The 12,766-nt window shown below is 37.8% G+C and overlaps 1 protein-coding gene and 1 long non-coding RNA gene across 3 annotated transcripts in view; one reads left to right on the top strand and one right to left on the bottom strand.

Annotated features, from left to right (window-relative positions):
* PPARG (peroxisome proliferator activated receptor gamma) overlaps nucleotides 1-4,428 on the bottom strand; it is a 60,943-nt gene extending 56,515 nt beyond the window's left edge. Inside the window, exon 1 of one of the 2 annotated variants that reach the window (XM_082767944.1) lies at nucleotides 4,302-4,428. The gene's annotated coding sequence lies outside the window, so the exon portion shown is untranslated. Of the gene's footprint in view, nucleotides 1-4,258 lie in introns of both variants that reach the window. The other variant, XM_082767945.1, reaches the window with a different exon arrangement.
* Nucleotides 4,429-4,593: 165 nt separating this feature from the next.
* LOC309881697 lies at nucleotides 4,594-11,747 on the top strand. Its single transcript, XR_014318170.1, has 3 exons — nucleotides 4,594-4,617; nucleotides 4,887-4,996; nucleotides 8,032-11,747. It is a non-coding gene; the product is annotated as an uncharacterized lncRNA (long non-coding RNA).
* Nucleotides 11,748-12,766: the final 1,019 nt, after the last annotated feature.

Here is a 12,766-nt window from a genome sequence, read left to right as displayed (position 1 = left end):
CTTCCAATAAACTGACGTGACCTTTTTTTGATACAGTGGAATGTTCTCTGTATTTCTCCGTTTGGATATTGTCCAATATTTATCACAGTGTGTTATCTCATGTTATATATAGATTTTCTACATCACTGAGATAAGCAGGAAGTCTTTCCATAACATAGGGTTAATACGTTACCTGCGCACACATATGCCCTCCAAGTATGTGCACAACAATACATATACATTCATCACGGCATTCATCAAGCACACTTGTGCCTGAACATACATACAGAAAGCTACGTAAGCTTTGTGTTTTTTAAATTGCTAATTATCAACCAGCAGAGTAGACTTTGGGATTCATAGACTTGAATTCATAGACTTTGTCCTGAATGTGCAGACTGCATGGCATGAAGGTGATCTGCTTAGTCATGAGGGAAGGGGGTGGCTTATGCAAGTCCACAAAGCATCATCTGGTAGTTGATTCCAGAAACATACAACCTGGTTTTTGAGGTAGTTACCTATCTTCCTCCTTTCTAAGTAGGATTTCTTTTGCCTATTTACAGTGAAGGCCAGTGAAACAGCAATAGATAGTAAGGTGCTGCTTGGAAATCTTCTTTTGCTGAAAGTTACCACATTTGTTGTAACAAATATACCTTAGTTTTTTCCATTTGTAATTATACAGTTTAGAGTCTGTTACCAATGTAAGAATCTGTTACTGTTATGAGCATAAATTGAAACACTGAAAGTGTAAATTACAATTTTTGCATCAATCTCACTACTATATTGTGTCTCCATTGCAAATATGTAACTATTTGCATTCTCGTTTCATAGATCACATGGTATTAAGGACAGGGAAAACCTTTTTGTTTGACTGAGTACCAAATGGCCCAAACTTTGACCGGGCTGCTAGGCATTACTTCAATACAGGTAATTAAAAATATCTATGTAGTTCATATATCACAAATCTTAATTGGAGAATGATGCAATTGTTTAGTTCAATTCAGTTCAAGCACTCAATTCCTGAGTGGTTCAGGAGTGGAGAAACAGACCAAATAATATGCTGGAAGGTGAGTTCAAAAGGGGGAAGAAAGTTTGAGTGTGATCAAGTTGTCTTAAGTTCTGTGAAAGCTTTGAGATATGCAGACTACAGATCAGGCCTTGCCTTTTTTTTTTTTTCCCCTCCTGAATTAAAAAAAAAAAAAAAAAAAAAAAGCAAAAGATTTAGGTTTATATTTGTCTTGTCGTGTGAGAGGAGTGAAAAATAACAACTTAAAAAGACAAACTATATTTCATTTAAAAAAAAAAAGAAGAAAAAAAACGACACCACTGGGCCAAGTTGGTGGTGTGGAACTGGTGAGAGAAAGGCAAGAAGTTTATCATTTAATGTAGGATTCAATTTATGTTTCATGCTCATGGGAATCTGAATATCTGAAGACAAATCTTACGGCTCTTTCATTTTTGTTCAGTCTTGGGAAAGCCTCTGCAGGCAAAAAAAGAGGTGGCAGTAGGGATTTTTTCCAAGTGATCCATAGCAGTTAAATTAAATCCTTAAGAACTGACCTGCTACTGGGAAATCCCAGCTTCTGTTTGTGGCATGGGTATGCAGGACTTGAGTATAACAATGCTCTCTTGCTTTGTGTTATTTCTAACTTTTTCTTTTGTCAGGCCACAAAAAGTTAACTGACACGCAGTGAACACTTGCTGTAAAGTACATGAAAAATAGATCCCTAACATTAAAAAATATAGATCATTATGGAAACACAGTACAGAGTAATTAGCACTCATCTAATATGATGCTAAGTTGGGACAGAGTCTGTTATTAAATAAGTCTACCAGTGATTTAAAAATGAAACTAATAACAACAACTAATGGAGAGTGTTGTGTCCATGACTTCAAAAGTACCCAGTGTAGAGAACTTATAATTGTATTTTAATTTCTCTTGAGTAACTGCACTGGAAACTGTTTTACTGTATGCCAGAAGATAGTATCGGGATAATTCTTGTGACAAAAAAAAAAGTAAAAATCCTCAAATTCCAAATATCAAATATGCATAACTAACAATTCACATTTAGGCTACAAAAACTGGCTAGTAAATATATTTGATGCCACTCTGAACAGAACATACATGTAAAACAAAAAGGAAGCCTCAGAAATCAAGACGGAAAAAACCTATGATAGATACGTTTCATTATTTAATCCATCATTTCACAAGGCAGTTTTCTTTCTACTTTTAAACTTTTTCCTGTTTTTTCCATATAACTTTCTTCAAAATTCATTTTATGAGCCACTGCTAGAAGTACTAAATTACAGTGCTAGTAATTGATGTGGGACCTAAATTTGTTTTATTGATTTAGAAATGGACTTATGGATGTCTCCAAAAATTCACAGAAAAGAGACGGACATAGAAACAGTATTGATACTGGATGTTTTTAATCAGTATCATAGGGAAAGCTAAAAGAGGCATAGCTTCAATGTTCATCAGCTAATTTCTAATATCTTGCCACCTTCATTTTTTTGTGATATTTCACTATATGAAATATAAATGCATTTTGGAGGAGAAAAAATTATTTGTGTAATGACCATATTGTAATGGAAGTTTCATTGAGTGCTGACGTGTAATAAGTTGTAATGTCCAGGAACCTGACACGGAGGCATTGCTAAGAAACACATACTATCTTTAGTTAGTTAATGAGATATTTTACAAAACTGATGCCTAAGAACATTCAAATTCAAGTACTGCCTGTGTAAAAAAAACCTTTGAATTACATCTATGATTGGTTATCATTCAAACTCCATGCCAATTACTTTTTCAATTTTCTCTCCCCTTGACAAGTTCATGCTTATATTGCACCACATGCCTTAACACACTGCTTAGACAGATTTCTTTTAATCTTATAATTAAATCTCTACACAATTTTTGAAGCTATTTTTTGTGACAGCCAAAAGAATAATGATGTCAAACACCACTTCACACAATAAATTTTGATATTAATGGGAGCACAACAGAGGAAAGTTCACTCCCATGGACAGCACTGAGTATCATATGTCATACATGGTGTACACTGGAAAATTTTAGTTAACTAGTAACAAACTATAGTAACGTTTTAAAAGCTAAATTACTGATTAAATTATGGAATAGTTGCTACCAGCAATGTACATATTTATATATTTTTGTTTTGGCTACTCATTTTTAAGTGGAACGCTACAACCATGTTCCACAGCAAAAGCTTGTTCAGAGATGGGGCAGCAGGTCACGACTACCAGGCTAGCCCACGGCCTCAGGTATTTCGGGGAGAGCTGTAATCGATCCTTCTGATTTAAAGGAACCCAGAGCCCACAGCACGTGGAGAAATTGATAATTTCCTGAGCCTTCCATCAGAGCAAATACCAGTCTTACGTCACTGATTATTAATAAATACATCACTGTTAAGTCAGCATTGTATGGTCATGTGTACACAGTGCCGTGAAGTTACAACACCACAGGAACTTGCACTCTCCAGTTGTAGAATACCCTGGAGAGAAATGACACCAGGAAGATTACAAAATGCTCCTGCGAACCTGAGGCATGCCATCAAGACATAACACATTTCAACACAGCATCTCGGCTGTTGCAGGCTCAGGAAGGCTCCCTGACTTTCTGCGGTTGAGAAATAAATAATAAAATGAAGAAAAACCCAAACCGCCAACCAACGCTCTTCATTCATTACGCGAACGGGGCCAGGTGAGCGCCAGCAGCTCCCCGGCCGCCCCGCTCTCCTCTCGCAGCACCGGGCTGCGCCCTGCCCGCGGTGCCCCCATCCCGGCGGGCAGCGGATGGCCCCTGGGTCCCCCCCGGAGGGGCGGCAGCCCCCGGACCCCAAACCCCAGCCCCCGGACCCCGAGCCCGGCAAGGCGCACCTGGAGCCCCGGCGCACCGGGCTCCCCGTGCCCGCCCCGTGCCGTCCCCTCAGGCGGCCCCCACCGGCAGCGGAGCCGTGTCCCGGCAGCCCTCCCGCCCCCCCCGGACCGTGCCCCGCGTTCCCGAACTCCCCCTCCTCGCCCCTCAGCCCCGGGAGCACCCCTGGGAGCCCGCTCGCCCTCGAAGCCCGCCCGGTCCCCGAGCATCCCCGGCGGCTCGGTTCCCCCCGCCCCGGGGCCGAGCCCGAGCCCTGTCCCCACGCCGGGGCTGCTCCGCTCCCGCCCCAGGCGCTTCCCCTCAGCCCCTCCTCGCCCCCAGCCGCGGCGCCCCTCAGGAGCCCGCGGCTCCCCCCTCAGCCCGCGGCTGTCCCCGCGCCCCCCTCACCTCAGGGGAAGGTTCCTCCCCTCCCCCGGTAGCCCGCACTGACCTGGTGCTGTCAAGTCTCAGCCGGGGACACTGTTCCCTTCCAGCGGGATAAACTCCCCGGCCCGGCCCATCCTACCGGCCAGGCGCCGCCTCCCCCGCCGCTGCGCCGCCCCCCGCCGGCCCACCCGGCCGTCGCCCAGGGGCGAGCCGACGCCGCGGGCCGGGGCTCGGGGCGCTGCGCGGGTCGGGGCTGGAGCCGAGGCCGGTGGCGGGCTCCGGGGAGGGGCAGGGGCTGAGGTGCGGGGCTCGGCTGCGGCCGCCGGGGCGGGCGAGCACCCAGAGGGACGGGAGAGGTGGTGGACGCGGAGAGGGAACGGGTCAGTGAGGGTGAGGAGGAGGAGGAGGAGGCGCGCCTTCCCCTTCCCCTGCCCTTCCCCGTCAGACCCCGTCCGTTCACCCGAGCCGGTTCCCTCCGGGTCCGTGCCCGTTAAGCCAAATCACAAGCGTGTACCTTGCGTGAGGGCAGACCGCGGGCCCTGGAGTGGATCTGGAATTTGATCTCTGCTCCCTGTAATCTCCTGTAACTGAAAATTTAGTTTTTCCGGCTGCTAACTGCTTTCTCTTTTGCATTCCCATTCTCCTCCAGCTAACTCCTCTCTGCGCTGCGGGTAGTTGCTTTGGTCACCTCACGTCAGTTTGCATCCTACTGTGGCAGGAGTAAATGCTTTTCTGAAAAGATTCTTAGCAGTAACGGAGGTAAATGAAATTCTTTTTTCCCCCACTTTTTTTAGCTACAGACCCCCCCCTCCCCTTGCCTCTCAGGCATGCAGAGAGAAGCGGTATAGACTATGCTCAGTAAGTCTCAAGACAGAGCAAGTTCAAACAAGCATGTCACCTCCTTCCATTTCACCCTTAGATTCTTTTAAATAGAAGTTAGATGTTAAAAGTAAGTCATAAGATCAACAACCTTCTTCAGAGAGTCATCTTGTAAGTCAAGATGCCCCAGGATACAACAGTTTATCTTTAAAAACCCTTGATCTATTGGACATCATTAGAAGATTCAGAGGATCCTAAATTTGCCTCATTATGGTTCTTAGTCATCAGGCATTTTGAAAGAGAGTCTCCGTTTGCTTTATTATTTGTATACTGAAGGCAATTTATAGATTAGAGTTGAATACGTCAAAATACCTGGTTGACTTATAGATACTAACATTGCCTACAGCTTTTTGTTTATGAGAACAATCTCTGTAGAGGCTTGAAGCCTCGTGTTAATTTTTATGAGAATTATCTATTTGTATGGGCTTGAAGCAAGCATTACTTCTGCCTTGACATATAAAGGATTTTTTTTTTCTATTTTCCTTCCATCTGGAATTTTTTAGCTCTAGAAAAGTGGAAATCTTTTGTTTGTTTTCTTCATTATTATTATTATTATTATTATTTTTTTTTTTATTAGGCTTACTGCAGTAATACCTATTCAGTAGTACGCTGACTCAGAATTAGAAGCCAGGGACTGAAAACAAGTAAAACAAAACCTCAGAATTAGCTCAAGATGCCATGGATGAATAAACAGGCAAATGTGGGTAAAAATAATATACCAATAAAAGAGGTTTAAATACCTATTTTAATACTATTTCTAACCACTTTACAACAATATCTTATGTAAAGTTTCAATAGGATATTAAAAGAAGGATCTTAGCTGGACACCTCCACAGAGTTCAAATTTAGCTCTGCTGAGAACAGAAACAACACTGTTCTCTGTGCAAACTACTGGAGAATATACCCCCTTAATTTGTCTGATTAACAGAGGAGCTCTTCAAAAACTCAGGACTTTAAAATGCACATTTTAAAAAACTCCATGAAACTGGGAGCATTCCAGAAAATGGCAGGTATTAATAAACATCTGATTGTGAATATAAAGTCAGACTTTGATGCTAGACTTTTAATAAGGTCATAAGTAAAGCAGGAAAAAAAAACATACTTTAGATTTTACTTTTAATTGTAATAAAATTGCATGCACACATAAATAATACTTTGAATTAAATTCCATGTGTGGAATAAAGACATATCCAACTCAGCCCAAAGAAATCAACCAAACCGAGCTTTCAGAGAATTGTTACAAATACTATACAATTTTCTTTAAGTTATAAGCATTGTGCTGTTTTAACAAGTTCATCCTTTGAAAAGAATTTGTAGGATATAAAGCAGAAATGTAATATTGGCTTATTATGTACAAATTACTTAGGTTTTGTAAATATGCATTTTAACAGATTGAGACAGGAAAGGAAAAATAAATTACTTAATCTGATTTCCTGCTTAACAGCTTTTTATGTAGTGTTTGGTGCCCTGTATCTTTTAGAAAGACAGCTAATATTAATTTGAAGATTCAAGGGAAGAATTCTTAAATTTTCTTTCGTAGTCAAAAATACACCTTATTTATTATTTGAATTAATCTGGCTTTTTTTTATCAACAAAGGTCATTTTTTTCACTCATGGAAGATAGAAAGCCAATTGTTTTTGTGTTGCTGATGAAAGCAGGCTACAAATACATTATCTTTTCTAAAATTAATTCTAGATTTTCTTTTTTCAGTAATGAAATGGTAATAATAAAGAAATCTCTTTATCAATTTCTCATGCGGCTTTTGTTTGCATCGTTTGACTGCAGGCTTTTGATTATGGCGACTGTCTGCCCTGCTATCTGAATGAATTCCCAGGTTTGGCTGGGACCTTAAGCATTATGAAACAAGAATGAAATGTCAGGCTCAGGCCTTCCTGAATCACGGGCAATTCTTCCCTAAATTCAGAGGCAAGTTGCAAAGGGCCTCAACATCAGTTCTGATTTTAAAGTTAGATGACAACTTGTCTTCAGAAAAGATCAATTTTACTTTATTTTTCTTACTGGTTCTAAAAGGATTAATTAGTTCTTTTTACATGGAAGAAATGGTAAATCTTTTGAAGTTTGATGCATCTGAAAAAAAAGATTTTATTCCTGTGGTGTGTGTATACTATTTATTCATTTTAATTATTAAGAAAAGTTGAAGCAGATTGACTTGAATTATACAGCAAAAATAGTCCCATTGAAATGAGAAAGAGTACTTTTGGAATCTTGGGATGGATAAGGGTATGGCCCAAACAGTCTGTCTTAAACAATTTTATTTTTCTTTCCAATCTTAATGAAGGAATTTTTGTGCAACTGATTCTAAGGTATGCCAGGTAGGTCTTGAAAAGGGTAGAAATCTTTTAAGGATACGGAGGTGAAAAATGTATACGCCTTCCTGTCTCTGCAAATATACTAGTTTCAAATTTACTTAATTATTTTGATGTTTCCATTGTGTCTATGCTTTAGGTCTCCAGGTGCATTACAGAAGTTTAAAATCACAAATCACACAGTGTGTCCCATCTCGGTATACTGGAAAGAATGAAAAATTATCTAGCCAAGCGTAACATCTAGAGGGCAATCTCATACTCCAGCAGTGTGACTATAAATCTAGCAGTCAGAACAGTTCTGGCTGTGTAAATTGCATTGTTTTAAAGTAAAGGGGTTTAAGAAAGCTATGAAACTATTGTATTGCTGCATTTTTTACAGTTACCCTGTCTTCTTTATCTTGAGTTATGTATTTTTTCAATTTACATAGCTGCTGTTCATTTATTGATAACAAGAATTTTGCATTAGCATATCTTATTCTCTCTTTACTGGCAGTTTTTGGTCTTCTGGGAAGATATGTTTGCAATAAGTATTTCATAATATTCTGCCACATGTCTATCTTCAATTTTCACATTCTTTCTATATGCAGTTTTACTTGAAGGAAATCAGGAGTTTAAACTGCAATCAGTGGAGTTTTATACGGAAATAAGTGATGGTGGAAGACCATCTGGAAGACCCTTGGTATGATTCCAGACTCTCTTTGGAGATCACCCTACAGTATTGTTATACTGCATTTTAGCATGCTGTGCCTTGGATCCAGCAAAAGTGATAGGACTAGGCATAATGCAGATTTTTTGTAGATAACTATTGAGCGGGTCAAAACAAGAACCCTTTTAACTAACAATGATCCTCCTTTTCCTGAACCTTGAAGCTCAGATAAAAAGAGATCAAAATCCAAATCATGCCTGCTTTAAATTCTGTAAAGCCAAGATCACACCAGGCTGCCTACCTCTAATTATAATGGTTTATTCATTATCTTTGGTCTTTCCCCAACTCTCAACTTCTCCGATTTCTTTCTGTCTTGAAGAGAATAAGTTTTCTCTGGGATTGTCTGGTTCTTCTGTAATAGGATATTGTCTTCATGTTATAGTCCATTCTGATCAGGTGGATCTAAATTTTGTATCACACGCAGATTTCAGACAAAAGAATGTAGTAATAAAGAGCTCAAGCGTATACTGCTATCCATCAGATCTTCTAATACATCAGAAATTTATTTCTGAAGGAATCATTTTAAAGCAACAAAAAGTTTGTGGTCATTTTAAGTTTCTATTAAAAACACCATTTTATCCTAATTTGTTGTGTGATTAAGTTAAGAGAGATTTATGAATCTAAGTCATTAAACTTTCAAAACTGAGATTTCTACAGTTGAACTTGTTTAGACATCTTAAATTAGTAGCTGATGCAACCAAGATTTACAGTTGTGCTAATATAAGATGGGAAGAGGGTGGCTGGTCTTGTGGTTAAAGCATGGGACTAGCTGCTGAGAGGTCTATGTTCTATTCCTGGTTGTGTCACTGACTTCCTGTGGGTCACTGGCTAAGTCACTTAGCTGTGGCTCATTTTGCTCATATATAAAATGTGAATAATACTTTTATTACTAAAGTAAGTCATTAGTATTTATACAATTGTTTATGCTCATTAATGGACTTGGTATATAACTGTTTCAGCAGATCAAACCCCATATTTCTAATGTTCATGTAGTTTGCTACGTCTTCTCACACAGCAGTTCATTGATTCCAGTAAAGACAACTGAAAACTCCTAAGTCCAAAATTTAACTTAAAGCATCTAGAGAACATTGCTTCCAGCTTCAAAATGAACATTTGTTCAGGAAGAGAATTTAATAATCTCTTTAAGAGTGTGAGAAAGTTAGTTTTTGTGATATTTACTCCCTCATAATTGTTAAAAAAGAATTAACTCCCCCCCTCCTATTGTTTCTTTTGGAGGATTGTGTGAAGATCGCTTGGCACTTCCATTTCCTATGACCTTTGTCCTGTTTTATAGTTTTTATACATTGTTGTGATGGAATTAATTTGAAATACTATTTTTAAAATCCCTGCTTTTTACATATTTTAACCCAGTCTCCAGGGTGCTCCAGATAGATGTCAGAAATACTATCGCTCAAATAAATGAGGATTCTGTAGGAAAACAGTATACACTGCAACTGCCAAATCCCAGTGAAAGTCATTGAATCAAGAGCATCTCCCAGTATACTGTCCAGCCTTAAGGATTAGTTTCTCAGAATTTCAGTCACTGTGGGACAGACCTCACAGTGATGTTACCACAACTTTGATTTCCATTACTGAGAGAAACTCTAGAGGATTTTAAATTGAGGAGAATTGAGATGATCTGTCTTTTTCAAATGGCTGGTAGATCAGGTTTATATACTTGCATACTTACAAACATAAGGCAGATGTACATCATAAAGTCTAAAAGAGAATTAGGTGTTCAGACAATTATAGAGAGTTAATTATCTTAAATTAAATATCTTCATTAGTCTTTGCAGTAATAGGTTGCATATCTTCCAATAACAAAACAAAAGGCTAAAAAGCAGGGTTATTTTGTCTTTTTAGTTAATATATATTAATATAGTGCTAAGCATCCTAAAATTATACAACTTTATTAATGTTATTTCTAAAAGAATCACCAGAAGGAGTAGCAAACCAATAAAATGTAATCACACTTTTCTTGCATCTCACAAAATATATTGCAAGGGCTTTTTTCTTATTTCATGAAAGTTGTGACCACCTTGGTATACTCCAACAAAATAAGCTCACACACAACTCTGACTGCTAACTTTTACACATAGATTCACAATCAGTGTGAGACTCCTGACAGTAGCATAGTGAAGAAGTACATAAATATTTGTAGTATTAGGGCATAATACTTTTCTAATGTTACTTTGAGTAAATGTGTACAAATGGAAACTCAAAGGCCTCAGATGACAGTTAGTTTCTACTACATAAATGGTATCTGCTTGCTCTCTGATTAAATCACAAATCAACCCAAAAATGTGCTGCCAGCATTCATGAAATTTTGCTAGGTAGAGAAGCAGTACCTTTAATTCTTATTGATCTTTGAAATAGCTATTGTATTAAGGTCATTGATGTTTCACTCATGCAAATAGTTCCATTGGTTTGTCAGCAGCGTTTCTGAATTGATTCCTATTAGGCTTTTTAATAAATCATTATTTTCATTTAAGATCTTAAGAATCTTTAAAAAATAAAATTAATAATTGGTTTTTAGTCTGTGCTAACCATTAGAGAATGCCAGGTAACTTTAGCAGTGAATCAGGGGCTATTTTGGGAGAAAAATATTATAATAATTTGCAGGAAATAACCTTTTTGTTCCAAAACAGCTGTCATTGAACACTATTATATCTACAACAATTAAAATTATCTTTGGTAACTTTTAGTGTTTGGCATTGCTCCATTATTGTTCAGTTAAATATTTTTCAAGTATGTTAGGACTTCTGCCCACTGTGTTCTTGAAACCCTTCATTATCAATACAGAAGTTCTTTCTCAGTTTTGTCATATTGTAATCTCTGTCATGGAATGACATTCTGTATCATCTGTGAAGATTATTTGTCATTTTATAGAAGGCTACAGGCCTTTTACTGAGTACTGATGACTTGACGTTTGTAGTATAGAATTTGCTTTTTAATATTAAGTGTTGAATGCCAAAAAATAATAATAATAGTAAAAAAGAATGTACTAGTTAACATGTAATGTGTGTTAGGAAACATGTGCAAACATCCTGGTGAATTTAAATAGCTGGTTGGATCAGAAATGGAGGAAAAATAACATTGGGTCAGGAACAAAACACAAAGCAGCCAGAAACCTTGTATTTCTAATTTAGGATATAAATACTCACTGCTAAAAATTCTTTGTTACAAAATTTAATTGATTAAAAAAGGGAATGTTTTAGGGAGTGTTGTTGGTTGGTGGCTTTAATATGTGTCAAATAGTAATTAAAACTATTTCCACACTACTGGAACTTGTCATTCACTACAACTGAAGTTAGTTGATATATAACCTTTCCTGTGACTTGTTTTTCAGAATGAAATTTTTATTATTTGTATTGTAATAATCTTTGAGTACTCAGTATTAGCAGAGCAAAAGTAAAATAGTATGCTGTTTAAAGAGTCCATCATGTATATGTAACAAATGGTAATATGTTATTGGTAGCACGTTGACATGTACAGTATGCTTACTTGTATTTGCATCAGTATAAACTAATATACAAGTGTCTCTTCAATGTGACATGTATGTATCAGATGCCATTAAAGTAATTTCTTTATGCAAGATTTTACTCTGTGAACCGAATTATTAATATTTTCTTACTCCATGTATCATTGTATAAGCAAAAAAAAATGTTATCTTGGGAATATACATGACATGTTGATTTCTGGTATTTAGCCATATATATGAATAAATGATAAAATACAGCAGGTTGGTACACTGTAGGCTATAACTTGGTGACCTACTGTTGTTACAGCGAACTAAAGTCACCTTGAGGACTCCCTTACTTTCATTTGAAAACTTCTGTTGTTTGGGCCAGAGCATCCTGTTATGCGTTCATCTGTCTTTGTGGACCTGTCATTTTACTGAATTTTTCTTTGGCCCAGCAGTTGAACTTGGAGTACTAGCTTACCAGAGCATGAAAAATATGAGTAGATAGGGCAGAAAATCTGATTAAATTGGGAATTTATGATTGAAATTATGTTGTATTTTTTATTACAGAGCAAATATATTTATTTGCAAAGTATGTTTTTTCCATAGCTCCGCTTTTTAGAGTATAATGGTACATACTGGGTCACAACTGAACTCACTTTTTCAGTTACAGCTGCTTTTCCATAATTTGTTTTTTCAATAATCATTTACACTGTATTCAAATGAGTACAGTGTGAGGAAAACACTAGTAAATGTGAGTGAAATGTGAGGTAAAAAAAAAATTATAGCAAAGTCCTCCACAAAACTTTCAACTCACTGGGGACATAGCCCTGATAATTTACAAGACTAAAAATAGATGATTTACTACTGAGAGAATATAGAAGTTGCAACACTTTTGGGAAGAAAAAATAAAAGTCTTGTTTAACTTGCATTGTAGACTGTGACTTGGACCACTTTGTCCTTCAAAGACATTTTTGCAGGCAAGATAGAACAACTTCTCTACGTTACAGTAGTGTATAATGAATGGAGTGAAAGCATAACAACAGATGCCTAAAATGTGAAAAGCAAAATTTCAGACTTGATTTTGCATACTATAATGCTAGATGCAGAGTATTGCAAGATTTTAACTTTGTAATTATTGGGAGAAAAAAGA

Source organism: Aythya marila (genome assembly GCF_965140915.1).
Source record: "Aythya marila genome assembly, chromosome: 10".
NCBI classification, from domain to species: domain Eukaryota; kingdom Metazoa; phylum Chordata; class Aves; order Anseriformes; family Anatidae; genus Aythya; species Aythya marila.
The sequence above is the reverse complement of the archived record's forward strand: the minus strand, read 5'-3'. Positions and strand labels throughout refer to the sequence as shown.